The sequence below is a fragment of the Pelobates fuscus genome, chromosome 9 (genome assembly GCF_036172605.1).
Source record: "Pelobates fuscus isolate aPelFus1 chromosome 9, aPelFus1.pri, whole genome shotgun sequence".
In the NCBI taxonomy this organism is placed as follows: Eukaryota; Metazoa; Chordata; class Amphibia; order Anura; family Pelobatidae; genus Pelobates; species Pelobates fuscus.
Genome location: NC_086325.1, coordinates 135,251,921 through 135,265,710, shown reverse-complemented (window position 1 = coordinate 135,265,710; position 13,790 = coordinate 135,251,921). Strand labels below are relative to the sequence as shown.

At 43.1% G+C, this 13,790-nt stretch overlaps 1 protein-coding gene across 4 annotated transcripts in view; it reads right to left on the bottom strand.

Annotated features, from left to right (window-relative positions):
* The window catches only part of NTNG2 (netrin G2), a 121,146-nt gene extending 118,867 nt beyond the window's left edge, over positions 1-2,279 (bottom strand). For all 4 annotated transcript variants that reach the window (XM_063432479.1, XM_063432480.1, XM_063432481.1 and 1 more), the window contains exon 1: positions 850-2,279. The gene's annotated coding sequence lies outside the window, so the exon portion shown is untranslated. The remainder of the gene's footprint in view (positions 1-849) is intronic.
* Positions 2,280-13,790: the final 11,511 nt, after the last annotated feature.

Here is a 13,790-nt window from a genome sequence, read left to right as displayed (position 1 = left end):
CAGGTTTTGGCTTCCCTTTTAATAAAACATTGAACCAGTTCTGGAAACGGTACAGTTGACAAGAATGAAGGAAAAGAGAAAGTATTGCGGGAATGTGATTTACCAGAAATAAAGTCATCTTTTGTGGGTCTTGGATAGAGGTCACTAGACTACTTAATTTTCTTCTTACAGTAAGGACTGTGCTAAGCACATGGCTGGCAGAGACTGCGAAAGTTTTAGTGGGGAGAATATAAACCTATCTGTGACTTTGTCACTTAAAAAAAAAATATATATATATATATATACACACACACACACACATATATATATATTAAATTACAATCAGAATATCTGTGCTCAACTTAAAATATTTAGGAAGACAGACAGACAGATCGATAGATTCAGGAAAATATACATGTATATACACACATATACATATGTATTGTATGATTTGCAATATTACTCACATAATACTTTACAATGATTAATAAAGTCACATGTGTAAGAGACATAGATCTGATTGATAATATATATGATAGATAGATAGATAGATAGATAGATGCACACATATATATATATACATATATTTATTTTAACACAAGCACTGTTACTCATATACTTGCTGGTTTATAAATATAAACAATGTTACACAAACAGGTAAAACCCCAATTAAACAAGGCAGAGGGGGTACTCTCAGATTATGTTAAACAGGATACAAGCTTCTCTTAGTAGACCTTCCCTCACCCCCACCTATGGTTCTGCATGGCTAGGACTGTATTAGAAGTGGCTAGCAGGTCAGACTCTGAGACTCACATCACACCATTGCTCTATCAAGGTCCCAGCTGTCCTGATGACTGTACCCTTGCTTACCTGCTTTGTGAGTTTCCTCAGCCAGTTGGACCTGCTCCCTCCTTCTCTGTGTGTCTTTAGCAGGAGATGGTATCCAGCTTTGTGAGTTTGTGATCTCCTTCCTCAGTGTGCACACACATTGAGCTGTGGATGAGATAACCAGGGGGAGGTGGGGGATTATCTAACAGCCCATCACACTGCAACAGACAATGAGAGCAAGTAAACTTTTTTTTAATTTTTTTTTTGGCTTTGTGTTGCTTTAAGAAAATAAAAAGTGAAATGTTGCCAGTTTCATTTCCTGTTTAAAGTCTCCTGGTTTCCCCCGTTGTTTTCAGGCTGGTGTCAGTCTCTCTGGTGGAGCTCTGATGGGCAGATGGCAGCAGGCTTTATCAGATCTCTGCTCTGCTCCCTACCTCTCCCAACTTAATACTGAGGATTAATCCTCCAGCCATCACTTTCAATCACAAGCGGAGCTTTTATCTCAAGGCATGATCCCTGGCTGCGTAACTTCCTCTGTAGCCTCAAACACCATCCCACGGCCACGGTGGAGCAATGTGCTTCTTAAAGGAGCAGCCGGGGGGAGAGGAGATGGGGAGGAGGAGAGAATCAGGAGCTGGGCTCAGCAGTAGGCTGTGGGACACCTCCAAGACCCTGAGATCGTCACTGCATGGACATCACCCTGGACTTATTTTTCAACATCAACCAGGTGGGACAGCTGAGACCTCCTGCAGCTTACTCACTGTATGGACATCACCCTGGACCTCTGACCTCTTCTTCAGCAGCAAGCAGGTAGGCTAGCTGAGACCTCCTGCAGATCACTGCATGGACATCACCCTGGACCTCTGACCTTTTCTTCAGCACCAAGCAAGAGGGACTGCTGAATCTTCCTGCAGATCACTGCATGAACATCGCCCTCCACCTGTGTAACCTCTTCAGCACCAAACAGGTGGGACAGCTGAGACCCCGTGCAGCTCACTCACTGCATGGACATCACCCCGGACCTGAGTCTTCAGAGTCTTACTGAGGACTTTGGGGACCTGCTACCTCTTCAGCATCTCATTATTGGGACATCTCCTAGGACCTCCTTAAGGACTACCGTGTGGACATCCTGTACCATATATCTAGTTCTTCTTCAGCATCAAGTCTTCAGTAACTCACTGTGGACATCATCATGGACCAGCACAGTGTCCACCTCTTCTTGAGTACCACCACGCTGTGAGTATGTGTCCAAGAAACTGGACTCCTTTTTCAGTACCTAATAGTGAACCTCTCCTTGGACCTTACTGGTCTTCAGCAGCAGCAGGAGGTACTGGAGAAAGCTCCAGGGATCTAACTGTATTCAGCAGCACATTGAGAGGAGAGCTCCATGGGATGGATTTCTGCTATCAGCACCAGTTAGGCTGGACAGCTCCCAGGACCTCAGTGTCTCCAGCTCCAGAGACAGGACTTCTCCTGACTACCTAGTTCAGCACCAAGATGGGCGGACAGCTCTGTGGGACGTTCTCCTCTCCATCATCATCCACACCCCTTGCTGAAGGGCGTAGTCTTCTGCACGACCTCTCTTGTTTAATTAATGTGGAAGAGGAGTATTTGCTATTAATTCTGGCTGCTCGCACTGCCTTCATCTGCCAAGGATTTCTGAACAAGCATCTAATCACATAAACACATCTCCCTGGGAATTTCAGGAGAGGAGGAGGGGGTGGGCTGGGGAGGAAAGGAAGCTGAACATTTTTTGGGACTTATTTATCAAAGTCAAGCAAAAGAGAAAAAAAAAAACCAACAAATAAAATAATATAATAAAGTTAAGAGGAAACTGCTCCTGATTTACTATGAAATTAAAAAAAGTATTTTTTCTCCATAAAAAAACAATGTAAGGTATTATAAGATTTTTCTTAATGAATTGTGTTTGCAGTTACACAGAATCATGCAGGCTTAAACATCCTAATTAAAGTAATTGTTTTTATTTTGTTTCTACGTTGTTGCTATCTAATGTGAATGGAAACCACAGGGCAATACAAAAGTGAAAAAATAATAATAAAAAAATTAAATGAGTTAATGGAAAATGTAATAGAAGTAATGCAACATTTAATGTTAATGCTCTATAATAGTATAATAAATACAAGATATGAAAACAGTACATAAGAAGGTATTAAAATGAGTTTAATAAATATAACCCACAACATAAACAGGCAATTCGATTTCCTTTTACTTGGTGACCTTGATGTGTACTCTGGAGGTAAATTAGATGACACTACGTAACTTGGAACTTTGATTACTCTTACTCTGTTATGTAACTATAGAGGTTTTGTAATCCTGCGCACACACAAGTTTAAGAAAAACTTCTAAAAGTGGAGCAGTCACTATGGAAACCAATAAAATGCTCATAATGGTTGCATAACTTTTAGAACTTGGAGAACCAGTCTCCATAAACCACCGCCATTGATGTCAATATCTCCAAATACCTCGCTGGCTTTCAGAATTATAAATAAAGAGAAGTGGCGTGGGTAATGACCCTTGTCAATATAATAAGCCATTTTGTGTTGTATGAACACCACTAATGATGAGGTTCTATCTGCTGGATCTTGTCATTATCATTGGTTTCGTACTGGATTCATTAATTGTATCCAGTCTCAAATGGACAGGTACATAAACACTAGAGGAGCCATTGTATTTAAATGTTCTTCATTCTATATAACCGCCTCCAGTCCTCGGACACTTTAGGTACCTAGGTGCCATTGCTAGTATGCATCTGATAAAGAATTATGAAACCCACCTTCATTCATTCAGTTTTGCCTGATGATACAACATGCAAATATTTTGAAGAAGCTGCCATACTTGGGTCTTCGATAAATCTATCCTATTGAGAAATGTATCACATTATATGCAAGCATGCAATGATCAACATCCCTAAGTTATAAAGCCATCTTACTGATATGCTCGTTGAACAACACTCGTAAGTGTGAATGGTGGACTTTATTGTCTTCAATTCACTCCTGTGAGCGGGATTCCCTTTAATATGTTTTAATGAATTAGACAATGGTTTACTATGTGAGTGCATGCTCTGCTCTGTGCTATGCAGTACTATCTCCTACCATTGTGTCTGCTCTGTATAAGCAAAGGTAGATTGAATAATATATCACTGACATTGACATCAGTAAGATAGCCAGGATTGGCTAAGAGGGCTCTGCCACATCCTATTCCCTACAGAGGATATAGATTTGCAATAGTAAATAAAAGAAAAAAATGTATTGCATCAAACAAAGAGCTTGAAAAAGGTCAAATTTAATTTTTTTAAAAACTTTTTATTTTTTTGTATGTTGCATTATTTTCATAATGCTTTAAAATAAGAAGACTGGGGTACCATTACTTAGGGTCCAATAAAAGGACATTCTACAGGGTACAATAACATTTTCTCTAATACTTTTGTTCCAGTCTGACAATTACATTCACATTACCTAATCATCATTTTGGCATGCTGCACTGCCATGGTACATATTAAAGGAACACTAACAAGCCACTATTCATAACTATTTACTGTTCTTGTCCATAGATACATTGGACCCCTACCCCTGTGTGTCCCATAAAAATAATATAATAATGTTTTTTGCTCACCTTTTTCCAGTGCTAAGGCTCCCTCTGTGTTGCTAACCTCTCCACCTTCCACACTGTCATTCCCCCTCTGGTGTGGTTCAATATAATTCTCCTCGTAGAGAAGCATTGGGGACCTGATGTGCATGCGCGACAAGCACCCAAGCTTCCTACAGGAAATCATTGAATCAGTGCTTTCCTATGGTGGCTTCCGTGTCATGTGACCAAGTTTACTCATTGTCTGTCAGTGTAACGGCCACTGGAGGTTTGTTTAACCCTTCAAGGTAATGATTGCTGTTTCTGCAAAATGGCAATGTCTTACACTGAAGGGTTACATTGACAGGGCCACAGCACCAATGACACGTTATTGGGATGAAGTGGTCTGGGTAACTTTAGTTGTCCTTTATAGAAAAGTATTGACCCATATTCATTTACAAAGTTAGAGAAGCCATTTTCTGAGCCACCAAGGTTCCTCAGCTGAGAATGTTTGCAATAGTAATATATGCACCCTTTGTAAAGCACACTATGGGAAGCATGGCTGAGTGCCAAAATATAAATGACGTGCCCAATCTCACTCCAATCTTCAAAATATCATTTAATGAACACAAAGAAAGCTGACTGACACTTTGGAGCCAAGAAGTATCTTTATTCTCGTATGGTAACACAATTTAGAGCCAACTCTGACTTGGATATTTACCTTACTTTGGGATCAACAGAAACAAAGAGATGTGTGGATGACTGAATTTTATAGACTCATATTATTATTTAAAAAATGATGTATGTAACTTAAAAGGACAGTAACAAATTCTACCCCCATTCGGAATGTGCCACTGTAGCTTTATAGATAGCAAAGCAGGTGGATCTACTTATCAATATCTTTGAGAACGATTGTATAAAGAAGAGGTGTTTTATTAAAGGAACACTGATGGTTAGGAATACAAATCTGTATTCCTAATGCTTCAGAGTCTCTGTCCCCAATAAAATATAAAGGTCTCCCCTCCTTCCCATTAGCAATAAAAGTTAAGAAAACTAAAGTTTTTCTAACGTTTTCCAATGCTGAGGCCCCCTTTGGCTTTGCTAACCTCGCCGCCTCCCACAACGTCATACAGGAGGCATAGGCTTTAGTGTGGTCCAGTAAAATGTTGTCATAAAGGAGCATTGGGGACCCAAGGCACATGAGCGGCATGCATTCAATCTTTCACAAAGGAAAGCATTGAATTAATGCGTTCCTATGGGGGCCTCCACAATGTGACTGAGTTTTAGTCGGCCAGTACTGCAGAAGCGTCTGTATGACAGCAACTGGAGGTGAATTTAAAGGAACACTGTAGTGTTAGAATACCTTTATAGGTCCCCAGCACCCTCAGACTGGAGATAAAAGGCAGCTTTACTTGCCTCCATGGCTTAGATAGAACATCAATTTTGATGATCTCAGCAAATCCAATGTTTTCATATGAAAGCATTTGGAGGCTATTACGCATGCACGGCAAAATGCCACACTGCGCCAATCAGAATCTCCTCATAGAGATGCATCGATTCAATGCAACTCTATGGGGAGTGTTCAGTGCCTCCAAGCAGAACGTGGAGACGCTGAATGTAGGTGCTGCACACAGTACAGCACTGACGTAGGAAAGCACCTCTAGTGGTCATCTGAGTGACTGCCATGAGTAGTGTTACAAGGCAGCAATGTAAACACTGCCTTTTATCTGAAAAGGCAGCGTTTACATTTCTGAGCCTGCAGGGACCGGCTGCAAACACCAGAACCACTACATTAAGCTGTAGTAGTTCTGGTAACTATAGTGTCCCTACAATCCTACAATGCAAACCGTTTTATAAAACTGCAATGTTTTACACCGCAGGGATACAAGCATTAAGTGAAATTAAGTGGTCCTTTAAGACTACACTGTTTAAAGTGAGATCTCACAGAGGAGAGCTATTTTTTAGGAAGTTACACTTGTAACATTGCTGAGTGGTAAAGGGACATACACAATTACAAATGGTCAATATTTTCTTTGCTTCAAAGGTTACCCGGCACAGTAAGGAGGATTATATTATTTATGCGCATAAACAGTGAAGTGCAGTGAAGAGTCTACACAAAACAATATTAAGAAGAAAGGGGAAGAGAAGAGTCCTCCTTTATCTAGAGAGAGAACCATTGCATAAAAGTGGTTGGAAATTTACTCTAACCTACTACATATCCTAATTTTAAGTTTACATATGTCTTTAGAATTAAACATTGCAAATGAATTGCCATTGATGACCATACTATTTAATTCATGAGTATTATAAACTATGCTAGCTGACAGAAAATCCCCCAAAAATCGGATTGAGAGCTAAGATTAGATATACATTATTTATCAGCTCAGGTGGGTCACTTTAATTGATCTGATTTGCCTACTTTAACATTTGGTTGGATGAAGTTTGGGTGTTATAATACGGAAGTATCTTTATAAATTCTCAACGCTACATGGTACACTAAATATAGATTTAACATAGTTGTACATTTTAAAAAGTATACTGTATATCAAAACCAGGAAATGAACATCGGCTAAAAGAGTGGCAATATATTTTTAATTAGATAAATAGTTACAGCTTGTTTTTGGATTCTGCTGTAAAATGCACAGAAATGGTTTCTTCAATGCTTTTAAAGTGACACTATAGTCACCAGAACAACTACTGCTTAATGTAGTTGTTCTGGTGAGTATAGTACGTCCTTGCAGGTATTTTAATGTAAACGCTGCCTTTTAACAGAAAAGGCAGTGTTTACCTTGCTGCCTAGGGACACCTCCAGTGGCCAGCCCTCAGACGGCTGGTAGAGATCTGTAACGGATCCTGATACCCCAGCTGAGTATATCCGTGAAGAATCTCCCAAGTCCCAAGTGCAGAAGTGATTATAGTGAATATAGCTCCCAATCCCGCAAACATGAGCCAAAACTTCATGAAGGGTAAACTGTATTTGTTTAATGGCAGCCACAAATGGCCTTATTTGCAGGTCCCCATGCAAGGGACACTCTCCCTGGATCTGAGAGTAGACTACAGTAAAAACATACACACGATTACATTGGCTCTCAGGTCCAAGACACTCCCATACAATATAGGTCAATCCCTCCTCTGTGCCTGGGAGATAATTGAGTCAAGCACAGTATTAAACTCAATTATCTCCAGGCACAGAAAACATACATTTTTACAAAATCCCCCAAATACCTCTAAACACACAAAATACATAATTCACATAGAGGAACCCCCATAGTTTATACATCCCTGGATAGCCTGGATCTGAGCACCCAACATATCCAAAAAGTGCTCAGATCCCACGAACACAGCTGAATCGCCACAGGGGTGAAATTTTGACCGACCACTCATGAGGCACCTGCCCAAAATAGTTCCACAGTTTTAGAGGTAGCGGTCGGTCATGTTCAGGAGTTCAAAAATGTATAAAAAGGTGAACGGTTCCCCTGGCTCATTGGTAGCGTTTGTTTGTGAGGTCCATCCGAACAAACCTACTGAACAGCGCTCTCCTGGCTTGCCGCGAACAGAAGCAGGCGTTCGCACCGTCGAGTGTCCGCCTCGGAGTTCCAGACACTCGATGACCGCTGCCTGCTGTCGTGCGACAAGATGGCAGCCGTTTTCTCCACCATGTGGAGACACAGAGAGAGCACTTAATTCTCGCGGGGTCTTTGAACTTAATGAGCCAGGTGGTCGGTGTTCGATACTTAATAATCCTGAATGGTAGGAGGATAAGGGAACCAAAGTTCCAACAGATTCCCAAACTGAGGAGGAGAATGGCTCTGGGGAAGGCAAAATAGGGGTTTTGTCACAAGCTGATTCCTAGGTCAGTGCTGTACAGTGTGCAGCACTGATATTCAGCGTCTCCACACTTTGCATGGAGGTGCTGAACTTTCTCCATAGAGATGCATTGATTCAATGCATCTCTATGAGGAGACGCTGATTGGCCAGGGTGGCGTGTGGCCTCCTTGACTGAGATCATCAGAATCGATGATTACAGCAAATCCATTGCTTTCCTATTGTTCAGTATTGTGATTGGCTGAAATCATGAATTCCGATGATGCCAGTCAAGTAGGTGGATCGGGGCTGGGCAAGAACTGAGGAGCTTCGCGCGGCTTTGGAAAAAGGTGAATAAATCACCTTTCTAACCTGAGGTAGGGTGGCCCGACCACCTAAACACTTGTTTTAGAACTATAGTGTCAGAAATACACATTTGTGTTCCTGACACTATAGTGCATCTTTAAGTCCAAGCTTGTAGCACAGACTATACATGCAATTTAGGGTCTATATTCTTCAGCAGTGCATATTTTTGCAGAAAGTTGCTCACTCTGACAATGTGGCACCATTGCTATGCATTGTGAGATATGGTTGCTAGAGCACACTTGCTGAACACAATGGTAAATTATATAGGGCAGTGAGAATGAACATGGGACTATGATTTTCTGGGCATAGCGAAATATCCATCACATTTTCCTACAGCTTTAGGCTATTTCTGTGGCATACTGTCTCCAGCAACAGACCATAGCGCCTGTGGAACTCTACCATTGGGGTTGCTATTGATTTCCTCTTCTGATATTTCCCTACTGTAAGGTGGGTTCATCTTCAATAGTGATGTACCGAACTGTCCGCCGGCGAACAGTTCCCGGCAAAATTAGCGTGTTTGCGTTCGCCGCAGCGGGCGGACACATGCGCAGTTCGATCCGCCCCCTATTCGTCATCATTGGGCAAACTTTGACCCTGTGCCTCTCGGTCAGCAGACACATTCCAGCCAATCAGCAGCACTCCCTCCCTTCCACACCCTCCAACCTCCCTCCCAGCATCCATTTTCGATTCATTCGGAAGATGCATGCTTAGTGAGAGGAGGGAAAGTTTAGCTGCTGCTGATTAGATAGGGAAATTGATAGCTAGGCTAGGGTATTCAGTGTCCACTACAATCCTGAAGGACTCATCTGATCTCTGCTGTAAGGACAGCAACCCAAAAAGCCCTTTTTAGGGCTATAACATCAGGCTGCTTTTTTTTTTTTTTTTTCCTGTGTAATGTAATTGCAGGTGCCTGCCTGACAGCTTCTGTGTGAGGTTCACATTGGATACTGTGCCTATTTGCCCAGTGCCACCACTCATATCTGTTTTAACAATAGGTTAAGCTTTACATTTAAAATAAATATTTTTTTTCCACTGTAATAGAAGATCAGTTAGTTGTCTGCAAGCGTCTGGGTGTCAGGCCTACTTCAGCGTGTGCTCTGCAGACCTGTGCCAGCGTGCTTTGACAGTTGCCAATCATATCTGGTGTCTCTTTAGCGTGCTTTTACAAAGAAAAAAGGTTTCCAGTGTAAGCTAATAGCAGACAGTCAGTGTCCTTCAAGCGGCTCTGTCAGGCCTTCCTTCAGCGTGTGCCCTGCACAACCCTGCCAGCGTGCTTTGACAGTTGCCACTCATATCTTGTGTCTCTATAGCGTGCTTTTACAACCAAAATTTTGTTTCCACTGTAATAGAAGAGCAGTTGCCTGCCTGCCAGCTTCTGTGTGAGGTTCACATTGGATACTGTGCCCACTAGCCCAGTGCCACCACTCATATCTGTTTTAACAATTGGTTAAGCTTTAGATTTAAAATAAATAATTTTTTTTCACTGTAATAGAAGAGCAGTTGCCTGCCTGCCAGCTTCTGTGTCAGGTTGGATGCCTTGCCCATTTGCACAGTCAGTGCCACCACTCATATCTGTTTTAACAATTGGTTAAGCTTTAGATTTTATATAAATAATTTTTTTCACTGTAATAGAAGAGCAGTTGCCTGCCTGCCAGCTTCTGTGTCAGGTTGGATGCCTTGCCCATTTGCACAGTCAGTGCCACCACTCATATCTGTTTTAACAATAGCTTAAGCTTTAGATTTTAAAGAAATCATTTTTTTTCACTGTAATAGAAGATCAGTTAGTTGTCTGCTTTAACAATTGGTTAAGCTTTACATTTAAAATAAATATTTTTTTTTCACTGTAATAGAAGAGCAGTTAGTTGTCTGCAAGCGTCTGGGTGTCAGGCCTACTTCAGCGTGTGCTCTGCAGACCTGTGCCAGCGTGCTTTGACAGTTGCCACTCATATCTGGTGTCTCTATAGCGTGCTTTTACAACCAAAATTTAGTTTCCACTGTAATAGAAGAGCAGTTGCCTGCCTGCCAGCTTCTGTGTGAGGTTCACATTGGATACTGTGCCTACTTGCCCAGTGCCACCACTCATATCTGTTTTAACAATTGGTTAAGCTTTACATTTAAAATAAATATTTTTTTTTCACCGTAATAGAAGAGCAGTTAGTTGTCTGCAAGCGTCTGGGTGTCAGGCCTACTTCAGCGTGTGCTCTGTAGACCTGTTCCAGCGTGCTTTGACAGTTGCCAATCATATTTGGTGTCTCTATAGCGTGCTTTTAAAACCAAAATTTGTTTTTCACTGTTATAGATTGAATAGCAGTTACTTGTCTTCAAGCGGGTGTCTCAGGCCTACAGTGTGTGCTCTGCAGAACTGTTCCAGTGCACATTGCCAATCATATCTGGTGTCTCTATAGCGTGCTTTTAAAACCAAAATTTGTTTTTCACTGTTATAGATTGAATAGCAGTTACTTGTCTTCAAGCGGGTGTCTCAGGCCTACAGTGTGTGCTCTGCAGAACTGTTCCAGTGCACATTGCCAATCATATCTGGTGTCTCTATAGCGTGCTTTTAAAACCAAAATTTGTTTTTCACTGTTATAGATTGAATAGCAGTTACTTGTCTTCAAGCGGCTCTGTCAGTCCTTCCTTCAGCGTGTGCTCTGCAGAACTGTTCCAGTGCACATTGCCAATCATATCTGGTCTCACAGTAGCTTGCACGCATAGTACCACTAATCCCCAAAAAAATGACAGGCAGAGGCAGGCCACCCCGCAGGGGCCGTCGTGGTCGTGGTGCTGTGATTCCCTTTTGCCCTAGAATAATGCCCAGTTTTCAGAAGCCACGTACCCTGAACTTGAAAAGTTCTGAGGACTTAGTTGACTGGCTAACACAGGACACCCAATCTTGTACAGCCTCCGCTCGGAACCTTGACGCACCATCCTCCTCCAGCTTAGCTTCAGGCACCTCTCAAGATAGCACTCACCCGCCTGCCGGCACCACCAAAACTAGCACCACAGCCGCTTTACTTGGTATGTCAGAGGAGTTATTCACACACCCGTTTGAAGAAATGAGTGATGAGCAACCATTATTGCTAGAGGATGTAGATAACAGCGATATGTCTCAGGCAGGCAGCATTAAACACATGGAGGTACGGTGTGATGATGATGATGTTGTACCCGCTGCTGCTTCCTTTTCTGAGTTGTCAGATACAAGCGAAGCGGTTGATGATGACAATGCGTCCATGGAGGTCACGTGGGTGCCCGCTCGGCAAGAAGAAGAACAGGGCGAAAGTTCAGATGGGGAGACCGAGAGGAGGAGGAGACGAGTTGGAAGCAGGGGGGGGTCGTGGCAAGGAGCTAGTGGCACAGTCAGACAGCATGCATCGGCACCCGGGGTCAGCCCGACAGCACGCCAATCAACGCATGCTGTGTCCACCACCAGAATGCCGTCATTGCAGAGCTCAGCAGTGTGGCATTTTTTTTGTGTGTCTGCCTCTGACAACAGCGATGCCATTTGCAACCTGTGCCAAAGGAAACTGAGTCGTGGGAGGTCCAACACCCACCTAGGTAAAACTGCTTTGCGTAGGCACATGATCTCACATCACAAACGCCTATGGGATCAACACATGAGTACAAGCAGCACGCCTACTCTAAGCCGCCATCCTCCTCCTGGTCCAGCATCTTCAGCCACGTCAACCACTGCTGTCCTTCTTGCCCCCTCTCAACCATCCGCCACTCCGTCTCCCGCCTTGAGCAGTTCCCGCTCATCTGCCCACAGTCATGTGTTTCTGTCAAGGATATGTTTGAGCGTAAGAAGCCAATGTCACCAAGTCACCCCCTTGCCCAGCGTCTGACAGCTGGCTTGTCCGAACTATTAGCCCGCCAGCTTTTACCATACAATCTGGTTGAGTCTGAGGCGTTCAAAAAATTTGTAGCTATTGGGACACCGCAGTGGAAGGTACCCGGCCGGAATTTCTTTTCACAAAAGGCAATCCCCAACTTGTACTCGATTGTGCAAAAGGAAGTCATGGCATGTCTGGCACACAGTGTTGGGGCAAGGGTCCATCTGACCACTGATACCTGGTCTGCAAAGGTCTCCAATACCTGGAGCTGGGATTTTTTTTGCCACGTTACTGGACGCTCATGCGCAATGCCTGTAGGCTCATGCGTCCTTTTGAGGAGGTGACAAACCTAGTCAGTCGCAGTTGTGTGTGTGCGTGTGTATGGCTGTGTGCCTGTGTGTGTGTGACAGGGTGAAGATTTCTTGCACATGGGTGTGACAGGGTGAAGATTTCTTGCACAGGGCGCCCAAAGGCCTAAGGCTGGCCCTGCGCATGGGTCAGTGGCTCTGCACCAGACTTCCCTCCAATTGATCAAAGTTAAAGGATTTCAAGTGGACTGATTACAATTACAGGGCCTCTAAAGAGTCCTGTATTGTTATTTGTCGTCACTACCTTCCCGCGTCGGGAGTGGGTCATTTGCGCCCCTGCTGCCTTCCTTGCATGTGGTAGCTGTTTGTCAGGGATTTGTCAATCCATATCTGCCAAGTGACCCTATGTATGGGTAACAGTCCCTATTCTGCTCTGTGTCAGTGTGTATCATGGTCTCTGTGGACAGGGAACAGTCTCTATTCTGCTCTGTGTCAGTGTGTATCAGGGGTTTTGAGGACAGGTGTCAATCCATATCTGCCAAGTGACCCTATGTATATCTGCTGTCAGTACACAGGAAAAGTTTAAATATTTCTTGTTCTACGTTCTCTGCAACTCCACGCACCGACTCATCCAATACGTGAAGATCTGGGGTTTCTCTGACTCTCCTCAGTAGTGTATCAAACAGAGTCTGCACTGTGGTAACACGGACATCTTCAGGACATAACTCAACTATTTGCAGATAGGCAGTCTGCAGCTTCTCTTTTTCACCTGTTCTCTTCTTTCTCTTATGCGTATTCTTGTCTATATGCAGGTGGTCTCTTGCCTTTCTTTTAACCAATTTGTTCCTTCCATATGGTTTCAAAAGATCTCTGGCATCATTACTTTCAACGCAAATAACGTCATCATAGTTAGTCTCCTCATTATTCACCGGGAAGAGAGTGTTTGCACTGACTACCCACAGCATGCTCTTGTCATTGCCTACTCCACCTTCAACGACAGGGTGCAAGTCCCAAGGAGAAGGATCATTCACTTTATTATCTGTCTTTATTTCACAAGTAGTGCCTGGAACATCCTCATGGGTCACAAAATGTA